The following is a 16,143-nucleotide window of genomic DNA, read 5'->3' as shown; positions in this document are numbered from 1 at the left end:
ACACACACACACACACACACACACACACACACATACGCACACACACATAGTGATGAATTATATAGCCATAAAAAGGAAAGTATCTCATCATTTTTTTTACCATATGCATGTGGCCACTGTAGTAAATATATTAAATAAGTTAAAAGTAAGCCAGGCACAGATAAACACTTTTGTGATCTCAATTATTATATGTGGAATGAGGTTCAGGCTAGGCAGTCGGGTGGCAGAGATAAGTGGATCTCTATGAGTTCAAGGACAGCCAGAGGCATATAATGAGATCCTGTCTCAAAAGCACCGACTGCTCTTCCAGAGGTCCTGAGTTCGATTCCCAGCAACCACATGGTAGCTCACAACCATCTGTAATGGGATCTGATGCCCTCTTCTGGTGTGTGTCTGAAAAAAGCTACAGTGTATTCATATGAATAGAATAAATAAGAAAAATTAAAAATTCTTTAAGACTTTCTTCTTAAAGAAAAAAAGAATTATTTTTTTAAAAAAATTCATCACACACAGACTCAAAGTACATCTCAATGAAACCCGACCTCTCTACCAAGCCCTGGCTATCTATCCTGGAATTCACTGCGTAGACCAGTTTGGCCTCTCACTGATCTGCCTGTCTCTGCCTCCCAAATGCTGGGATTACAAGTATGCCCCAGCACACACACAGCTTAGAGTGGCCATCTGGAATGGAGGCGTTGGAATGCACACTGGATTTTACTGAATTTTATATTTATATTTACTGGATTGAATATATTTTTGTGCACTTATACTATGAAAAATAAGCAATTTACAACAGAGTGAGAACTAGAAAGCGATTTCACATCCTTTCCTAACTCATGCCATCATCTGCATTCAGTGGGTCCTCATTTCCTAACATTTAGCCTTTCTTGTTCTTCTCTGCATGTTACACTGTACCCACATGGGTATTTGTTTATATATATGCATATAATATTTACTAGATCCCACATACAGAGAACATAACATATGGCTTTTCCTAAGAAGCTAATGAGACTTAGATTCAGTCAGCATTTTAGTTCCTTTTTATTAATAATATAAATTGATATGCAAATCTTGTGCCAACCTATCAAAGCCAGTTTCCTAACCACTTTATAATAAACTCTCCTCCTTCAGACCGTCTCATTATCTTTACTCCTAATGTGTGCCATTAGCATCTTCCCACACTTTCTTTCCAAGAGCCTTTTAAAGTGGCTTCCATTTTGTGTGAGCCAGTTTAATTAAACATAAATGATCTAAACCTTCAATTCACAGTGGTTCTCAATCTGTGGGTCCGGACCCCTTTGGTGTCCAACAACCCTTCTACAGGGGTCGCCTGTCAGATATTTGCATTATGACTCATAACAGTAGCAAGATTACTGTTATGACGTAGCAATGAGATAATGTTATTATGGCTGGGATCACCTCAGCATGAGGAACTGCATTAAAGGGTTGCAGCATTTAAGAAGGTTGAGAGCCACTGATCTAAAGCAAGAAGGGCAAGCTGGGTACCAGAGTCCACTCCGCCAGGTTATAAAATGCTCCTCACACAATGCAAGTGACAGGTGCTGAGCAGATACACACTCAGTGTCCACCCATACGCAAACGTTAGTAAAACGGTTCGGTTTTTCCCTTGAGAAAGCTCTGATTTTCCTTCTTTCCCACCCTGGATAATCTGGTGCATAGCTCTGGGGCTGGCTAATTCAGCAGCCGAGAAGAAGTCACTGCGGTCTGGGGTACCTTCAACCTCTGTAGTGTGTTAGACCCCCTCCAAACCTCATGGAATGCTGCAGATCTACAAGTCATAATCCATATCAGAAACATGCTTGTTAATCAGCCACTGACAGCAGGTGCGGTTATACTAAAGTTATCTTGACTCAAGACTCTCTCCCTGGGACATTCCCAGCTAACCCATGAATAAGCGGTCGACTGAAAAGTTATCAAAAGCAGATTTGTGGCTGGGTGGTGACGTCACAGGTCTTAATCCCAACACTTGGGAGGCAGAGGCAGTCAGATCTCCGTGAGTTCCAGGCCAGCCTGGTCTACAGAGCAAGTTCCTGGACAGCCAGGGCTACACAGAGAAAACCTCCCCTTCCTCACGTCCTCCCCACAACTCAATCAATCAATCAAATAAATAAATAAATGCCAGAATCATGGTAGGAAGGGTAGGAAGTAATACTGTAAGCTTTTTACAGCTTTTTACAGCGGATCATGGATGAACCTAACTCTGGGCAGAACCTCCATCCAACTGAGAAGCCAGTTTCATTCCAAAGAAATAAACTGTGGTCAGTCTATGTCACAAAAAGCAAGGGAGGCCAGGACACGGGAGGTGGCTCTGTGCATAACTGTCGCTGCGCGTTTAGGACAATGAGAGAAGAGCTACTCTTCTTTTATTTCCATGGATTTTTTTTAAAAAATTCACACATCTAGTTCCACATCAGCAAGTACTCAATAAACATTAATAATTGATGTGATGGATCTCGAGTAATTTAGAGCAAAGCCTGGCAGTAAGAGAGGATCCTAACAGACTATATGGAAACCATAACCAGCTCCAAATTATTAGATGTAACTCAATACCCCTCCCCCCTCACACAAATGGCTATACACACAGTGACTAAACCCCTGTAGAATGTGGCCAAGTCTAGGCTTCCCAGACTTCAGGAGCATATGTCATGAAGACATTAGGAATGTTCACACCCTATGCCATTGGGTATGCTTTTAAGGCCAGCCAATACCACTCCTAGAGATCTATGCTATGCTTGCCAGCTCTTTTTTGCTTTCTCACTCCCTGTCTCTTCCATCCACAATAACCTCCTCTGTGGGACACGGTGGCCCACAGACCCATCTTGTGGGTTTAATGGGGTCTGCCACCTGGAACTCTTCTTTGGCCAGTCTGGGTTCTTTCTACATTTCTCTCAGGTGGGCGCTAACAGCAAAGAGGCAGCTTCTTGCGGATGGAGGTTTTGGAGCTACAAGGAGCCAGAGGTTGTGTAAGGCCACAGCGACTTCATAATATGTGTGCCCCGTCTGAGTCAAAGGCCTCTGATAGCTGTCCAAAGATGTCAAAGGTCAAAACCAATCATTTGGTAATGGTAACACATAGGCAACGGATTTAGTAACCAGTCAATAAAACAGGGCCAAAGAATGAACACAGGGAAGGCATGTCTGACAAGGGACACAAGAAAAAGTGTGTCACGTGAGCATATACTGACTCTAAACTGCACAAACACAATAATATATGCATCTTCATTTGCATGTCTTTCACGTGTCAAAACTGTGTGTCGCCTAATGTGCCACTTTGCTTCAGTACATCCTTTGTGCAAAAAGGCCACCCACGGTTGACAGTTTCTGCCACTCTTCTCCACCCCTCAGGGGTACTAAGCCAATCCACCACAGGTGTGTGACCCTAGGTATGCTGGGTAAGGAAAGAAAGTGCTGAGTCACCGTGGTTCTATGTTAAATGGCTGAACACTCTGGGTTCACATCTGTCTACAATGAACATTAGCCGGGAGACTTTAGAACTAATAAATTCTCTCATGCTAATGGCAAAATTCCAAGCTGAAATCCATGGCCTGTGTTCTGTCTCTGTAACATTTGTCTTGCCCTTGATACTTCTGTCTATGGGATGCTTCTCTCTGGAACATTCTCCTCGATCACCGGCGCTCACAGAAGCCCTTAAAGACAACACTCACTCTACAAAGACAGCTGACCAGCAACAGAGGCACACAAAACCAGAACTCCTTTCGCTAGCGGCATGATAAGGCTTCTAAGAGCCCTCTTCAAGGAAATCTGCTCATCCCACTTTCTGTTTCTGTCCCCCTTTTGGAACAGTGACAGCCTTTCAACTCTACTAGGAAATGATGTTTCACAGTGTCCTCTTCTGTTCCTTTCTCAAGGAAAGGGCAACAATTTCAGACTGGCCAGACAGTCAACAGACACTAACAGATCTTCCGAGTTTAAACACCATTTATTACTTTGCAAAGCCACCCCTCTCCAAGAGTAAGGTTTTCTTTTTTTTGGTTTTTTTTTTTTTTTTGGTTTTTCGAGACAGGGTTTCTCTGTGTAGCCCTGGCTGTCCTGGAACTCACTCTGTAGACCAGGCTGGCCTCGAACTCAGAAATCCACCTGCCTCTGCCTCCCGAGTGCCGGGATTAAAGGCGTGCGCCACCACGCCCGGTTCCAAGAGTAAGTTTTAAGAGCTGCGTCTGAAGCCTCATACGTGAGCCCCATACTTGTAACCGCAGCACACAGCAGGCTGAGGCAGGGAGATCACAACTAGGTTACACAGTAAGACTTTCTGGCAAAACCAACAGATAAGTAAACGCCTTACATGGACAAGTTCCTCATCATAAAAGAGCTTTCTCAGTGGTTCAAAGGGCTTGCTGTGCAAGATTGACAACCTGAGTTCAAGTCCCAGGTCCCACAGTAGAGAGAACTCCAGAAGCTGTCCCCTGACCTCCACGCGCAGTGGCATAAGCACCCACGTGCACCACGAACGCACGCACACAGATCAAACGGTAAGTGAAATGGAAGCTGTAAGGAAGAAACCGGTATCCTAGAATATGATCTCATTTTTTGAACCTGTTAAAAGTTCACAGGCCAGGGGTGTAGAGTTCGGTGGTACAACATGTGTTCAGCATGTCAGAAAACCTAGATTTGGTCATCAGCACTCTCAAAAAGACAAATAAAACCCAGTTTCCAGACTGAGGGCACAGCTACACTTAGCACTCCTAAACTGGCAGACAGGAACACAGCAAACAGTGGAAACGGATCACTGCAGCCTACCACCTGCTCACCCCTTAACCAGGAGCATAAAAGGAGACCTGTGTGGCACGGGAAGTGGCCCACAATCGATCTATGCACTTGTTGGTAGGAAGGGCTCAGGATTCCAAGAAAGGGATAGTCAGACAGGCTTCATGCTTAGCCTGACAGAAGCCAAGGTGAGAGGTAAATGGTGTTCTTATCCTTATGTTTAAGTTGATAGACATCTGAACTATAAATCATGTTAGACCCTGAAGCCTACTTGGAAAGAAAGAAAGAAAGAAAGAAAGAAAGAAAGAAAGAAAGAAAGAAAGAAAGAAAGAAAGAAAGGGAGGGAAAGAAAACAAATGATTAGTTGGAAGTATGTGACTTTCTGAAACTCCCCTACAGGGAACATTTAGTTATCATTATTAGAGAGCTGTTTTTAATCCATCCTGTCAAAGCAGAGATATAAACCCCAGGGTTCTGGAACCAAAATAACCATAAATGAAACACTGTGAGAAACGGCCACGTGTTGTTTGTCAGGCTTTAGCAAGTTCACAGGTGACTTACATGAATCAAAAGAGATAGAGGGCAAGGGATGGGGAGTCAGGGACCTGCTGGGCTTAAGTTCGATGTCACAGGTGACATCAGGCCAACTGATCTAACTTCCTGGGCCCTGGCTTCCTCGACTGAGAGGTTTGGGGATAAAATATGCAGTGAAGCCCTTTATGATTGCTGTCACACTGTTCTAACAGCACAGGTTCCAAAATTCCTAGATTTCCCCAACTCTTGCAGCCACAAGGGTGCAATGGGATTCTTCTATTTTGGGGATGAACATGAAGAAACTAAATCCCACAAAGACATCACAGCCCTATAGACCAAACACTTCTGTAAACTGGGGGAGGGGTCGTTTTACACCTAAGACAAGCATTTAAAAGACAGCTCAGAGCCAGGTTTGGTGGTGCAGAGCTTGAACCCCAGTGCCCGAGAAGCAGAGGCAAGCTGACCTCTGTGAGACTGAGGGCAGCCTGGTCTATACAGTGAGGCCCTGGCTCAAACAAACTCACACACAAATAAACAAAAGCCCAGTTCAGAACAAACCCATTCTAGAGACTAACACAATTCCCCTGTGTGTGTGTGTGTGTGTGTGTGTGTGTGTGTGTGTCTATAATTTAATTCACAAACACTCGTGCTTGTCTCTACACATTTATTCCCATAAATTACAAGTTAAAACTAAAGGTTCCATGATAAAAATAAAAGTTTGAGCCGGGCGTGTGGGTGGCGCACGCCTTTAATCCCAGCACTTGGGAGGCAGAGGCAGGCGGATTTCTGAGTTTGAGGCCAGCCTGGTCTGCAAAGTGAGTTCCAGGACAGCCAGGGCTACACAGAGAAACCCTGTCTTGAAAAGAAAAAAAAAAAAGTTTGTTCTTCCCTCAACAAGGCCTCATATATGTTGGACAGGAGCATAAACCCATTTTTCTAACTAGGAAATTCTTGACCTAACAGAAATAAAAATCTTTACTATTGAGTTTGAAATGCCTGGTGAAAACAGACCTCCCTCCCTCCCAGCTATTCTGGCAAACCTCATTATAATATGGATTATAGCTCTACTAGCCCAGGGACAGGGCTTTTAATGTTCTCTGGGAGATAAAGAATTAATCAGCAACCCAGAAAAGAAGTTGTCTAAAAATGGATGATTTAGTCAAAGTAATTCCATTGTCTCTAAAACTGTGCCCTCGATCACCAGGCATCAAAACCCGACTATGGCATCGAATAAATTGCATGTGGTTAAAGAGACAAAATGTTCTTCTGGCTGTCATGGGAAGCAGAAAAGGGCTGACTACGAATCAGTTATGTTTTAGCTCCACGATGAACATGAATTATGTTCATTTAGACATTCTGGTGGTTAAACCAAAAAAGCAAGAAAATCAATACTTTGGAGTTCCAGCAAAAAGTTAAGTTTGTGGCACGAGAATTGCAAGAGAGAAACACGGAAGTGGCCTTAAATTTATTTCTGGACTTTCCCACCCCCACCAAAATCAATGACACTATTTCCCATCCCTCACTGTCCAATCACAGCAGTCGGGAAGCCTGGGGGGGAGGGGGGGAGAAAAGGTCTCCGAAGGAGTCTCGAATGCAGTCACACTCCAAACTTCCTTTGCTTGGCATGCTTTTCATTGTAAAAGCACCAAGATCTATTTATGACGCTTTTTGATTGACACCCACAAGCATTCCAGCTGACACAGACTTTGCAGATTGTAAGGAAGTCCCTGTGAGCTCTTTAAGTAGCCCAGATGAGCAAAACACTCAGAACAGTACCATAATGAGCACCTCTCAGGCGCTCATAAATTCTTTCATTCCCAGCAATCAAAAAGCAGCTGTTAAAATCCAGGACTCTTCCCAGTAGCAGATCTGAAATACCTCCGGGCTGCCCAGAGAAGCAGCTTTCTTCTCTTCCTCCCTCCCCCATCCCAGGAGTGCCAGCCTGGCAGGATAAGGATGACCCAGGAAGGGGGTGTGGGTGGAGGGGAGTAGCGGATCTGGTGTAAGCAGAGACGCAAGACTCCCTTCTTTTTCACCACAAAGAAAAACCAACCCTCTGTGCCAGCCAACCAGGTTTCTTCTTCCCTCCCCTGGCACACTAACTTCGGTCGTTTGGTGAGTCTGGCATTTCCAGAGTTCGCGACCTCAGCCACCCTGAGCCCTTTCCTGAAAGGTCTTAAACCAGGAGCTAGCGGAGTCTGAGCTCCTTTACAGGTTAAGACTCAGCCTGCCTTTACCTTTTAACCCGCCAGGACGCTACTCCGGGGGTCAAGTTCAAGATGAAGGCGCTCGCCTCACCTCCCTGAGTTCACTCTGCAGGAAGCTGTATTACTCAGACCGGTCCCACTACTCCAGGCACAAGGACCTGGGGCTGCCAAGCCGGAGCCGAGGTAGCCTGAAGAAGACTGTCACAGCTCGGCGTCCTCTGCCCTCGGCCGCGGCGCCGCGTTTCTTCTACCTGGCCATGGCCGCATTTCCTCCCGGAGTCTTTACACAATAAATCAAGTAAGTTTTGGGAACGCCAGTCCAGAAATCTTGCTGTCTGCAAACACGCTACACAATGCCCAGGGCTTCCTTCCCCGCCAGCCGTTCCGGAAAGCGGCCGCGCCGAGCCCGGGGGGCCCCCCCACACACACCCAAAAGTCCTCCAGGAAGAACCTGAATCCCCATAATGCCTCCAAAGTAATTACTCGTCGCCCAAGGACAAGGGGACTCGCAAACTTGACACGACCCTTCATTTAGCTGGCACTACTAAAAGAGAAAAAAGAAATCCTCAAGGTCTAATCCCAAATCATCACCCTAACACCAACACCGCCAGGGAAAGAAATTGGCTTGCATCTGCGAGCCGCAGCCTGCAGGAGCGAAGCACACACTTTCAGCTCACGGTGGGCGATACGATTTACCCCCGCTGAAGTTCTCCCGGGAACTTGGCGACACTCAAGACCCCGCGGTGCCAGGCGCCCCGCCTGCCCGTCCCCCTACTCCCCCCACCCAGGTGCCCGCGCAGCCCAGGCCCTGTCTAGCCAAGGGACCGAAGAGGCGGGCAAGGGCCGGCTGGGAAAGTCCTGCGCGCCGCGTGATCCCAATGTCCCCCTAGCCCGGCTCTGCTGCAACCCGTTCCTCCGGGAGCTCAGGAAACGGCCTGCACCGACTCCCGGGCAGCGCCTAGCCCCAGGCCAGGAGCTCCGGCGTGCCCGCGCCTATTCCGGGAAAGCTCCCGCTGGGCCCGGCGGAGAAGGGGGGCGTCCCGAAACTTTCCCACCAGCCTCGCTCTCGTTACCCAGGCTGTTCTCCGGGACCCTTCCTTCCCCGCCGGCTCCGGCATCGGAGCCGGCTGCGGACTCCCGGGGGCCGGCAGCGGCGCCCCGGCAGGGAGAGTTACCTGCCAGGAAAGTTTCCAGCTTTCGGTGCGGTTCCCACCCCCGGGGGCCGAGCCTCGGGGCGCGGCGGGCTGGGCGCTTGACGGCTGCGGCTCCTGCGGCTCCCGAGCCGGGCTCCCGCAGCTGCCACCGCGGAGGCAGCGCTCCGGCCCGTCCCCGCGCCTCGCTCGGCCCACACCGGGACCTCATTGGCAGCGCGAGTCCCCGCCCTTGCGCGTGTTCCGGAAGGCACCTTCCCTGTGCGCGCCCGCCGGGGCTGCGCCTCCCGCGCCCCTCCCGACCGGAGCTGCCCCGGCTCTGGGACCCGCTGGGGCGCGGCACGCCAACTTTCCGCCCGGCGCCTTCGCCCCTCCTCACCCAGCATGTTCTCTGCGGGAAGCTAAGCTTTCCCGGGGAAGGTTGCTCCCCTGGGGCCTCGCCTGGACCCCTGTGGGACAGGATCAGAAGTGTGATTAGCCCTCTCCTCCTTTTTTTTTAGCCGTTTTAGAATCGGTAAAGTGGCCCGGCCTTCGGTCTACGCTGCTCTGTGAAAGCATCCGAGGAGGACATATGGGAGCAATTAGCCAAGCTGAAGTTTCCGCGGATGCCTTAGGGTGGCTTTGTTGGCTTTTCTTCCCCTGTCTTAACTAAACACAAACAAATACACTTTCTTGTTCCAAAATGAGCTGAGAAAGATGGAAAGTGCATCTCGCCCATTGCACCTTTTTCTTTCTGGAAAGTTAAGCTGGGGGTGTTCGGGGGACCACTGACCGCCCAGAGTCAGGGACAGTCCTCCCTCCTGGAACTCTGTGGCTGGAGGTACTGTCTGGGCTAAGTACACTGGCCAGCGGCTAGCTTCCTGGTCAGGAGGAGGAGTCCTGAAGGGAGAACAGACAAAGATGCTATTATTAAGTAGGCTCGTGGCAGTAAATTAAACTCCCTAGTTCCCAAAATGTTTTGTTATTCCCGAAAGGACAAAAGTTTGAAAATGCCCTAAGGAACTGGGGGTCCTGGGTCCTCCACAACCTCCCAGGAATCCAGGCAGCCAATTTATATGTAGAAGGCTCAGCCCTCTCTATTCCCAAAGCCCTTTGGACCCCCTTTCTTTGTAGAAGGATCAACTAGAAATTCCAACAGAAATTGCACACAGGCCGCCCATCCGTGTAAGGAGAGTGAAGAATACAGAAGTTGCTATAAATGGGTTTATTGGCAACCCCTAACCTTTGCTGTGGCAAACCCGCCTTTAAAGACAACTGTGTTTTAAACAACTTTCCCTATAAAAACTTCAACCTCACGTAGAGCTTCCCAATATAAAGATAGCTGCAAGAATGGTGTTTGCATTTAAAGTTCCTGTGAAAAGCGACGGGAAGCAAAAGGCCGCTCAATCTATCTCTCCATAATAAATAAAAGATGATTCTAATGTGGTGGGTATTTTTCACGCGTAGAGTCAAAGGCCTGATTGATTATCACTATATTTATAAGAATGCAGCAAACATATCCCAGCCTTTACTCAGGCCAAGCATGACATGAATATTCAAAGAAAATAAGGGCTCCTGGTAAACTGGGAAGGTCATAGACATCCCCTCCACCTCCAATGCCCGGTTGTTGAAAACCAGGATGGTGTTTGATTAACTTCTCTTGAAATACAGTGTGTAAAACTGACCAGTCTTTCAACCACGGATAACAAAGTCAGGCTACATCGATGAGACAATGACCCAAACAAAAGACAAAAACCCAGTGGTCCAGTCTGAAATACTAAGATGTAAGAGAAACTCCTAAAGACGTAAGCAGGTCCAGGTCCTGCTTCTGGCTTGTTTATAGTGGTTTAAATGGGTCAATAGTGGATGAAATTCATGAATGTTTGTAGATTCTTCTTGGACTATCCTTAGTTATCTTTCCAAACTTTAATAAAATTGCTTAAACTGAGCTTTGAGGGCAATTAAGTTTCTTCCTCTCTACCTTCAAACTTGCTTCAAGCAACAAGTAGAAAAAGCACAGAAAATAAGTGTGCTAATTTCTTGCATCACCTTTAGTTTGGGTTGAAAGGATTTGGTTTTATAGTTTCAGAAATCAAGGTCACTGAAGTAATCTCACCACCGCCTGTTTGGGGACACTTAACATTCTACACAGGCAGAGAGCTAGCAATCTAAAGTGTGTACACAGAAGGACCCTGTTTCCCCTCCTTCCTGTAGTATTTATATAATCCCAACTACATGTCATTAAGCACAATCAGATCTCTTGCTTTAAATGGCTACTATTATATACAGTTTGTAGTACTACCAACATCAAAGGTGTCTTAAGCTGTGGGTGAAAATGATACATGTTAGAAAAGTCAAGGCCAAACATAAACAGAGTAAAAAAAAAAAAATCGTGAGTGAGAAGCGGGGGAGGGGCTCATGAAGATCTGTTGTGTAAGGACAACCGAAGACTTTTCTAAGCAACTTAATATGTAAGGTATTAGCTGAACACAGGTACAAACAATGGATTTTTGTACTTAAAATCTGCTTTTCCCTTAAAAATAAAATAATAAAAGGCGCTTCTAGTTGTTTGTTCGCCAACTTTGTATTTCCGGAAGCTCAAGAGTCACAGCTTGCTTTTCTTGGGTCTCTCTCCACAAACCCAGTTTTAAAAGTTCACTAATTCCCTGTATGTTTATAACAATGAGAGAGAGAGAGAGAGAGAGAGAGAGAGAGAGAGAGAGAGAGAGAGAGAGAGAGAGAGAAACAGTCGATTGCATAGATATTATGTGGCACACACATTCCTTAAATATACTTGTGATATACTGGGTTCCATTTTTAAAGTTTCTGTCACTTTGCCAACAATGTAGCTTTTTCTCAGCAGACCGAAAGAAAACAGCAAGTATTAATATTAAACTGGTTATTTTACCGTACAATTTACTGCCCAGGGCAATGGACTGAGGAAGGCATGAGAAAAGAATGTGCTTTGTGAGTGTTAGTGTACGCCCCCTTGGTCAGATTCCTAAGGACTTCTATTTTAAATCAGTTCTAAGTTAGGATCCTGGCCAGTGTTTATTATGGTATGTGTAGTATAGAACACACAGTGAGAAGTAAAAAGTTTTAAGTTTTAAAACTTAAATACAAAAGCCAAGATGAAACTTTAAAACTTAATAAGGTAAGAAATCCAAACTTAAGCACACACTTCTTAGGATGGCTCTTTTTAATATTCACAGAACTCACTCTTCTCCCTCAGTTAATTCGTTTCCCCTCTGCTTTTTAACATTCTGAGAAAGAAAAAAATATAAAGACACTGGGGAATAATAAAATAAATTGGGTATAGTTGGAAATCAGTCGGGAAAAAGCAATGAAATGAGATACTCCTATAGAGTCCCTCCATGTGCAGTGACCCATAGTCACACATGTTTGCTAACACCATGGTCATAAGGGCTGATGGCAAACAGGCGTCCGGGGATACAGAAATCCATTGCTGGGCTCAGTTCTCCAGGCCATCAAATTAAAGGAGTCACAAGACAGATAAACCCCCCGGGTGTAGTGCATGCCCTGCAATGTTGTAGGAACTCGGCCAATATGGGGTAGGAAGTGAATTATTTAAGCTGATAAGAAATCCAGTGAGGGGAGAGAATAGGGTAAAGAGATTTAGGGGTTTACGTTGCCATATAAGATATGGGAATGGAGTTGGAGAGATGGCTCAGCTGGTAAAGATATCTGCCACTGAACTTGGTGACCTGCGGTGGATCTCTGGGACCCACAGAGTAGAGGAAGAGAACCACCTCCCACACGCTGTTCTCCGAGAGTAAATAAATAAATGTAATAAGAATTTGAGACTAGCTGAAGTCCTGGAGAAGTCTGGCTTAAGATACCATTCAGTGTGACTAATTGTGTTGCTATTGTTGTTGCTGCTGCTATATAATCTAGGCTGGCCTTCAATATCAGCTTCTCCTGCCTCAACCTCCCCAGTGCTGGCATTACAGCAGTACATTATCACACTATCTGACTAATAAAGGTAGATTTATTCAAGTCTTCTGATTGTGACATGATCTGAAGACAGAAACAGAATTCTTTTTCAGAAAAGGTGAGGTAACACAGTTGGGCACCACTCCAACTAACATTTGGTGCATCCTCTTATGATCGTGTGAATCCTGTTAATTTTTAGTATTAAAGGTATAGTTTACATCTCCTCCTTAGGAATATGGCTTCCCCTTTCTGCCAAGCATTGTAAGAACCAGCAGTGAAGTCAGAATCAAGCATCTAGGTTCCTGACCTGGTTTTTGCAGTGTTTGTGATTAAGGACAATTCATCTAGTCTTTTGGCCTGGGGTCCTAGTCTACAAAATAAGAAGAAGGTAGAATCCGTGCCAGACAGGTCTATTTGAAGAATAAATAAGATAAGATTTGTACATTTTAATAAATTGGAAAGTAATCTGTAAAGATCATTTTTAGTTAATAGACAGGTGCTTTTCCTGTCTTGTTACCGGAAACCAGTATACTTGGAATAATCAGAACAATGCAGAATGCCCGCGTGTGCACTCTGAGGAAGAGTGCCTAAAAACAGTAGCATGCAGGAACCATGTACGAAAATAAGATTTTTCTCTCATGTTAACATTAAAGAGAAAAAAAAAGTACAGTATACATCCTATACTGATGTACCTCATTTTGTGCAAATCAACATATGGATTGTATGTTTGTTTGTGTTTGTTTGTTTGTTTGTTTTGAGACAGGGTCTCATCATATAGCCCTGACTGGCCTTGAACCCCCTATGTAGACCAGACTGACCTCTACAAGAGCCATCTGCCTCTGTCTCTGTCTCCCAGGTGCTGGGATCAAAGGCATCACCACACCTAGCCAGGAAATTCTTTTTTCTTGTTTGTTTTGTTTTATTTTGGTGACAGGGTCTCACTGTGTAGCTCTGGCTGTCCTGGAACTCACAGAGACCTGCGTGGCTTGGCTGAGATTAAAGACATGCACGAACACACCCAGTCTTTGGCTTGGAAATTCTTTTTTTTTTTTTTTTTTTTTTTTTTTTAAGATTTATTTATTTATTATATGTAAGTACACTCTAGCTGTCTTCAGACACTCCAGAAGAGTGAGTCAGATCTTGTTAAGGATGGTTGTGAGCCACCATGTGGTTGCTGGGATTTGAACTCTTGACCTTTGGATGAGCAGTCGGGTGCTCCTACCCGCTGAGCCATCTCACCAGCCCGGAAATTCTTAAATAATAGATTAATGTAGAGGAAATGCTTCCTGTAAGAAATCCTAGCTGGAGATGTCTGCAAGAGCCTACTATCTTCTTTCTACTCCTTATCGATGACTGTCCTTCCGGTCCTCTCAAACAGCAAGCCTAAATGCTAGCTAGGGAGATCATGAACTTGAACCTCTACAGTTTTAGAAGAGCAGGTGTTAAGCGAATCTGGTTTGCACCTGACCCTGGTGGTCTTCATTTACAAGACAAGCATTTGGAAGGCTAAAGCGGAAGAGCAGCCATGTTTGAGGCCAGCCTGCGACTTTAACTGCCTTGTGTTACTGAGCAATAGTGACACAAAACAAACAAACAAGCAAAACAAAACAAACAAACAAACAAACAAAACACACCTGGAGGTTAAGCCGAGAGAACTGAGATGTGAAGTCAAACCTGAGCTAGACAGGAAGAGCTTGCTCAAAAAAGGAAGAAAGGAAAAAGAAAAGAAAGGCAGGAAAGGAGGGTTCGAAAGGTCATACATATAGAGCACTCAGCCAAAAATAGAAATGCAACTTTAATGATCAGTTTGCTGTTCCCACCTTGACGGTCACACAACCCAACCTTGAAATGGATGAAGGCTGCTGGTATTACTGATGAAGATAATCAATTAGATAGAACTGGAGAGTTTTGACACTAAAAAGACAGCGTATGTAGTACAGGCAGTAGCAATTCACATGGTGTCCCCGCTGGTTGTGTGACAACTTGACACAGCTGGAGTTATCACAGAAAAAGGAGCTTCAGTTGAGGAAGTGCCTCCCTGAGATCCAGCTGTGGGGCATTCTTTCAATTAGTGATCAAGAATGAGAGAGCCCATTGTGGGTGGGACCATCTCTGGGCTGGTAGTCTTGGGTTCTATAAGAGAGCAGGCTGAGCAAGCCAGGGGAAGCAAGTCAGTAAGTAACATCCCTCCATGGCCTCTGCATCAGCTCCTGCTTCCTGACCTGCTTTCGTTCCAGTCCTGACTTCTTTTGGTGATGAACAGCCATGTGGAAATGTAAGCTGAATAAACCCTTTCCTCCCCAACTTGCTTCTTGGTCATGATGTTTGTAAAGGAATAGAAACCCTGACTAAGACACATGCTAAAATGGAAGTATATACAACAGGATTTGTATAGATAGGAACCTATTTTAAGCTACTATCCATATTTTAGTGATTAACATTAACATAAAATAGTATAAGAAGTGAAATAATTTGGGGTACTGAAAATGTAACTCTTAGAAGTTCTTTCTGCCCATGCAGCAATCTATTAAAGCTCTGAACACCTAGAATTGAGACAGACACTGTTGTTACACCAACTCTTGCTTCTGTCTTCCTCGTGTGTGTCATGTCTGTTTCCAGGGCTGTAGCAGGAGTCATGCTTGCCTAAGAGAAGTAAGGACACTCTGTAATTACCAGGAGATATTAAACTACCAGGCTGCATTAAAGGAGTCGCCCTTACCTAGGGAATCTACCCTAAAGACCGCTGCTTGGTGAAAATGGATTTGACTACTTAGCTTTAGCTAAAACCCTGTTACCTTTCAATGATTTCCAAGCTCTTCCTAAACCTCCTTCTGCGTCCACAGCTAATCTATTGCCTCTTGCTCTTCTAGCTTTTCAGTGGCTTTGAAAAGATTACCTGAAGGGAAAGAGATTACTGGTACAATTACAATAGGAACCAGTTAAAACAAGATGTCAGGGACCCAAAATAAGACAGCAATCACTGAGCGTTAAAATTAGATGGTGTGCCCTCTGCCTCTTCATCTTCTTTTCAATTTGCCATGCCCCATCCCACCCTTGGGAATCTACCCAGATATTAAAGGCCTAAATTTTGTTGACTAAAGAATCCACGGAGGGAGGTCTAATCTGGAAAGCTGTGTTTAAAGTATTATTCAAAATCAAATGGCACGCATAGAAATTAGATCACTCATGTATCACTCCTGGGAATATGCAATGACATCACTTCTCTGAAAACACAGTTTGCGAGTTCCTTAAAAATAAATAAACTAACTAAACATGGAACTACCATAGAACCCAGCAATTATACTTGTGGGCATTTATCCCGGAGAAATGAAGACTTGATTTCATAGGAAAATCTAAACACAAAAATATTCATAATTGCTTTATTCATAGCGGATGACAATCCATGCCTGCTAAAGGATGAATAGTCCGGGAAATTAATACGTACATGAAAGAGTGTTGCATATGACTTGTATTTATCTCTAGGGAATTATACTGAATGGGAGAAAAAAGTTGGCCAAGCTGGATGTGGTGGCTCCTTGCCAGGTGAAGAAGTCTAAGCAGGAAGACTCTGT

The 16,143-nt window shown here is 45.1% G+C and overlaps 1 protein-coding gene across 2 annotated transcripts in view; it reads right to left on the bottom strand.

Annotated features, from left to right (window-relative positions):
- Positions 1-8,796, bottom strand: part of Tanc1 (tetratricopeptide repeat, ankyrin repeat and coiled-coil containing 1) — a 233,173-nt gene extending 224,377 nt beyond the window's left edge. For both annotated transcript variants that reach the window (XM_029536846.1, XM_021192512.2), the window contains exon 1: positions 8,663-8,796. The gene's annotated coding sequence lies outside the window, so the exon portion shown is untranslated. The remainder of the gene's footprint in view (positions 1-8,662) is intronic.
- Positions 8,797-16,143: the final 7,347 nt, after the last annotated feature.

Source organism: Mus pahari, chromosome 3, assembly GCF_900095145.1.
Source record: "Mus pahari chromosome 3, PAHARI_EIJ_v1.1, whole genome shotgun sequence".
NCBI lineage: Eukaryota > Metazoa > Chordata > Mammalia > Rodentia > Muridae > Mus > Mus pahari.
The sequence above is the reverse complement of the archived record's forward strand: the minus strand, read 5'-3'. Positions and strand labels throughout refer to the sequence as shown.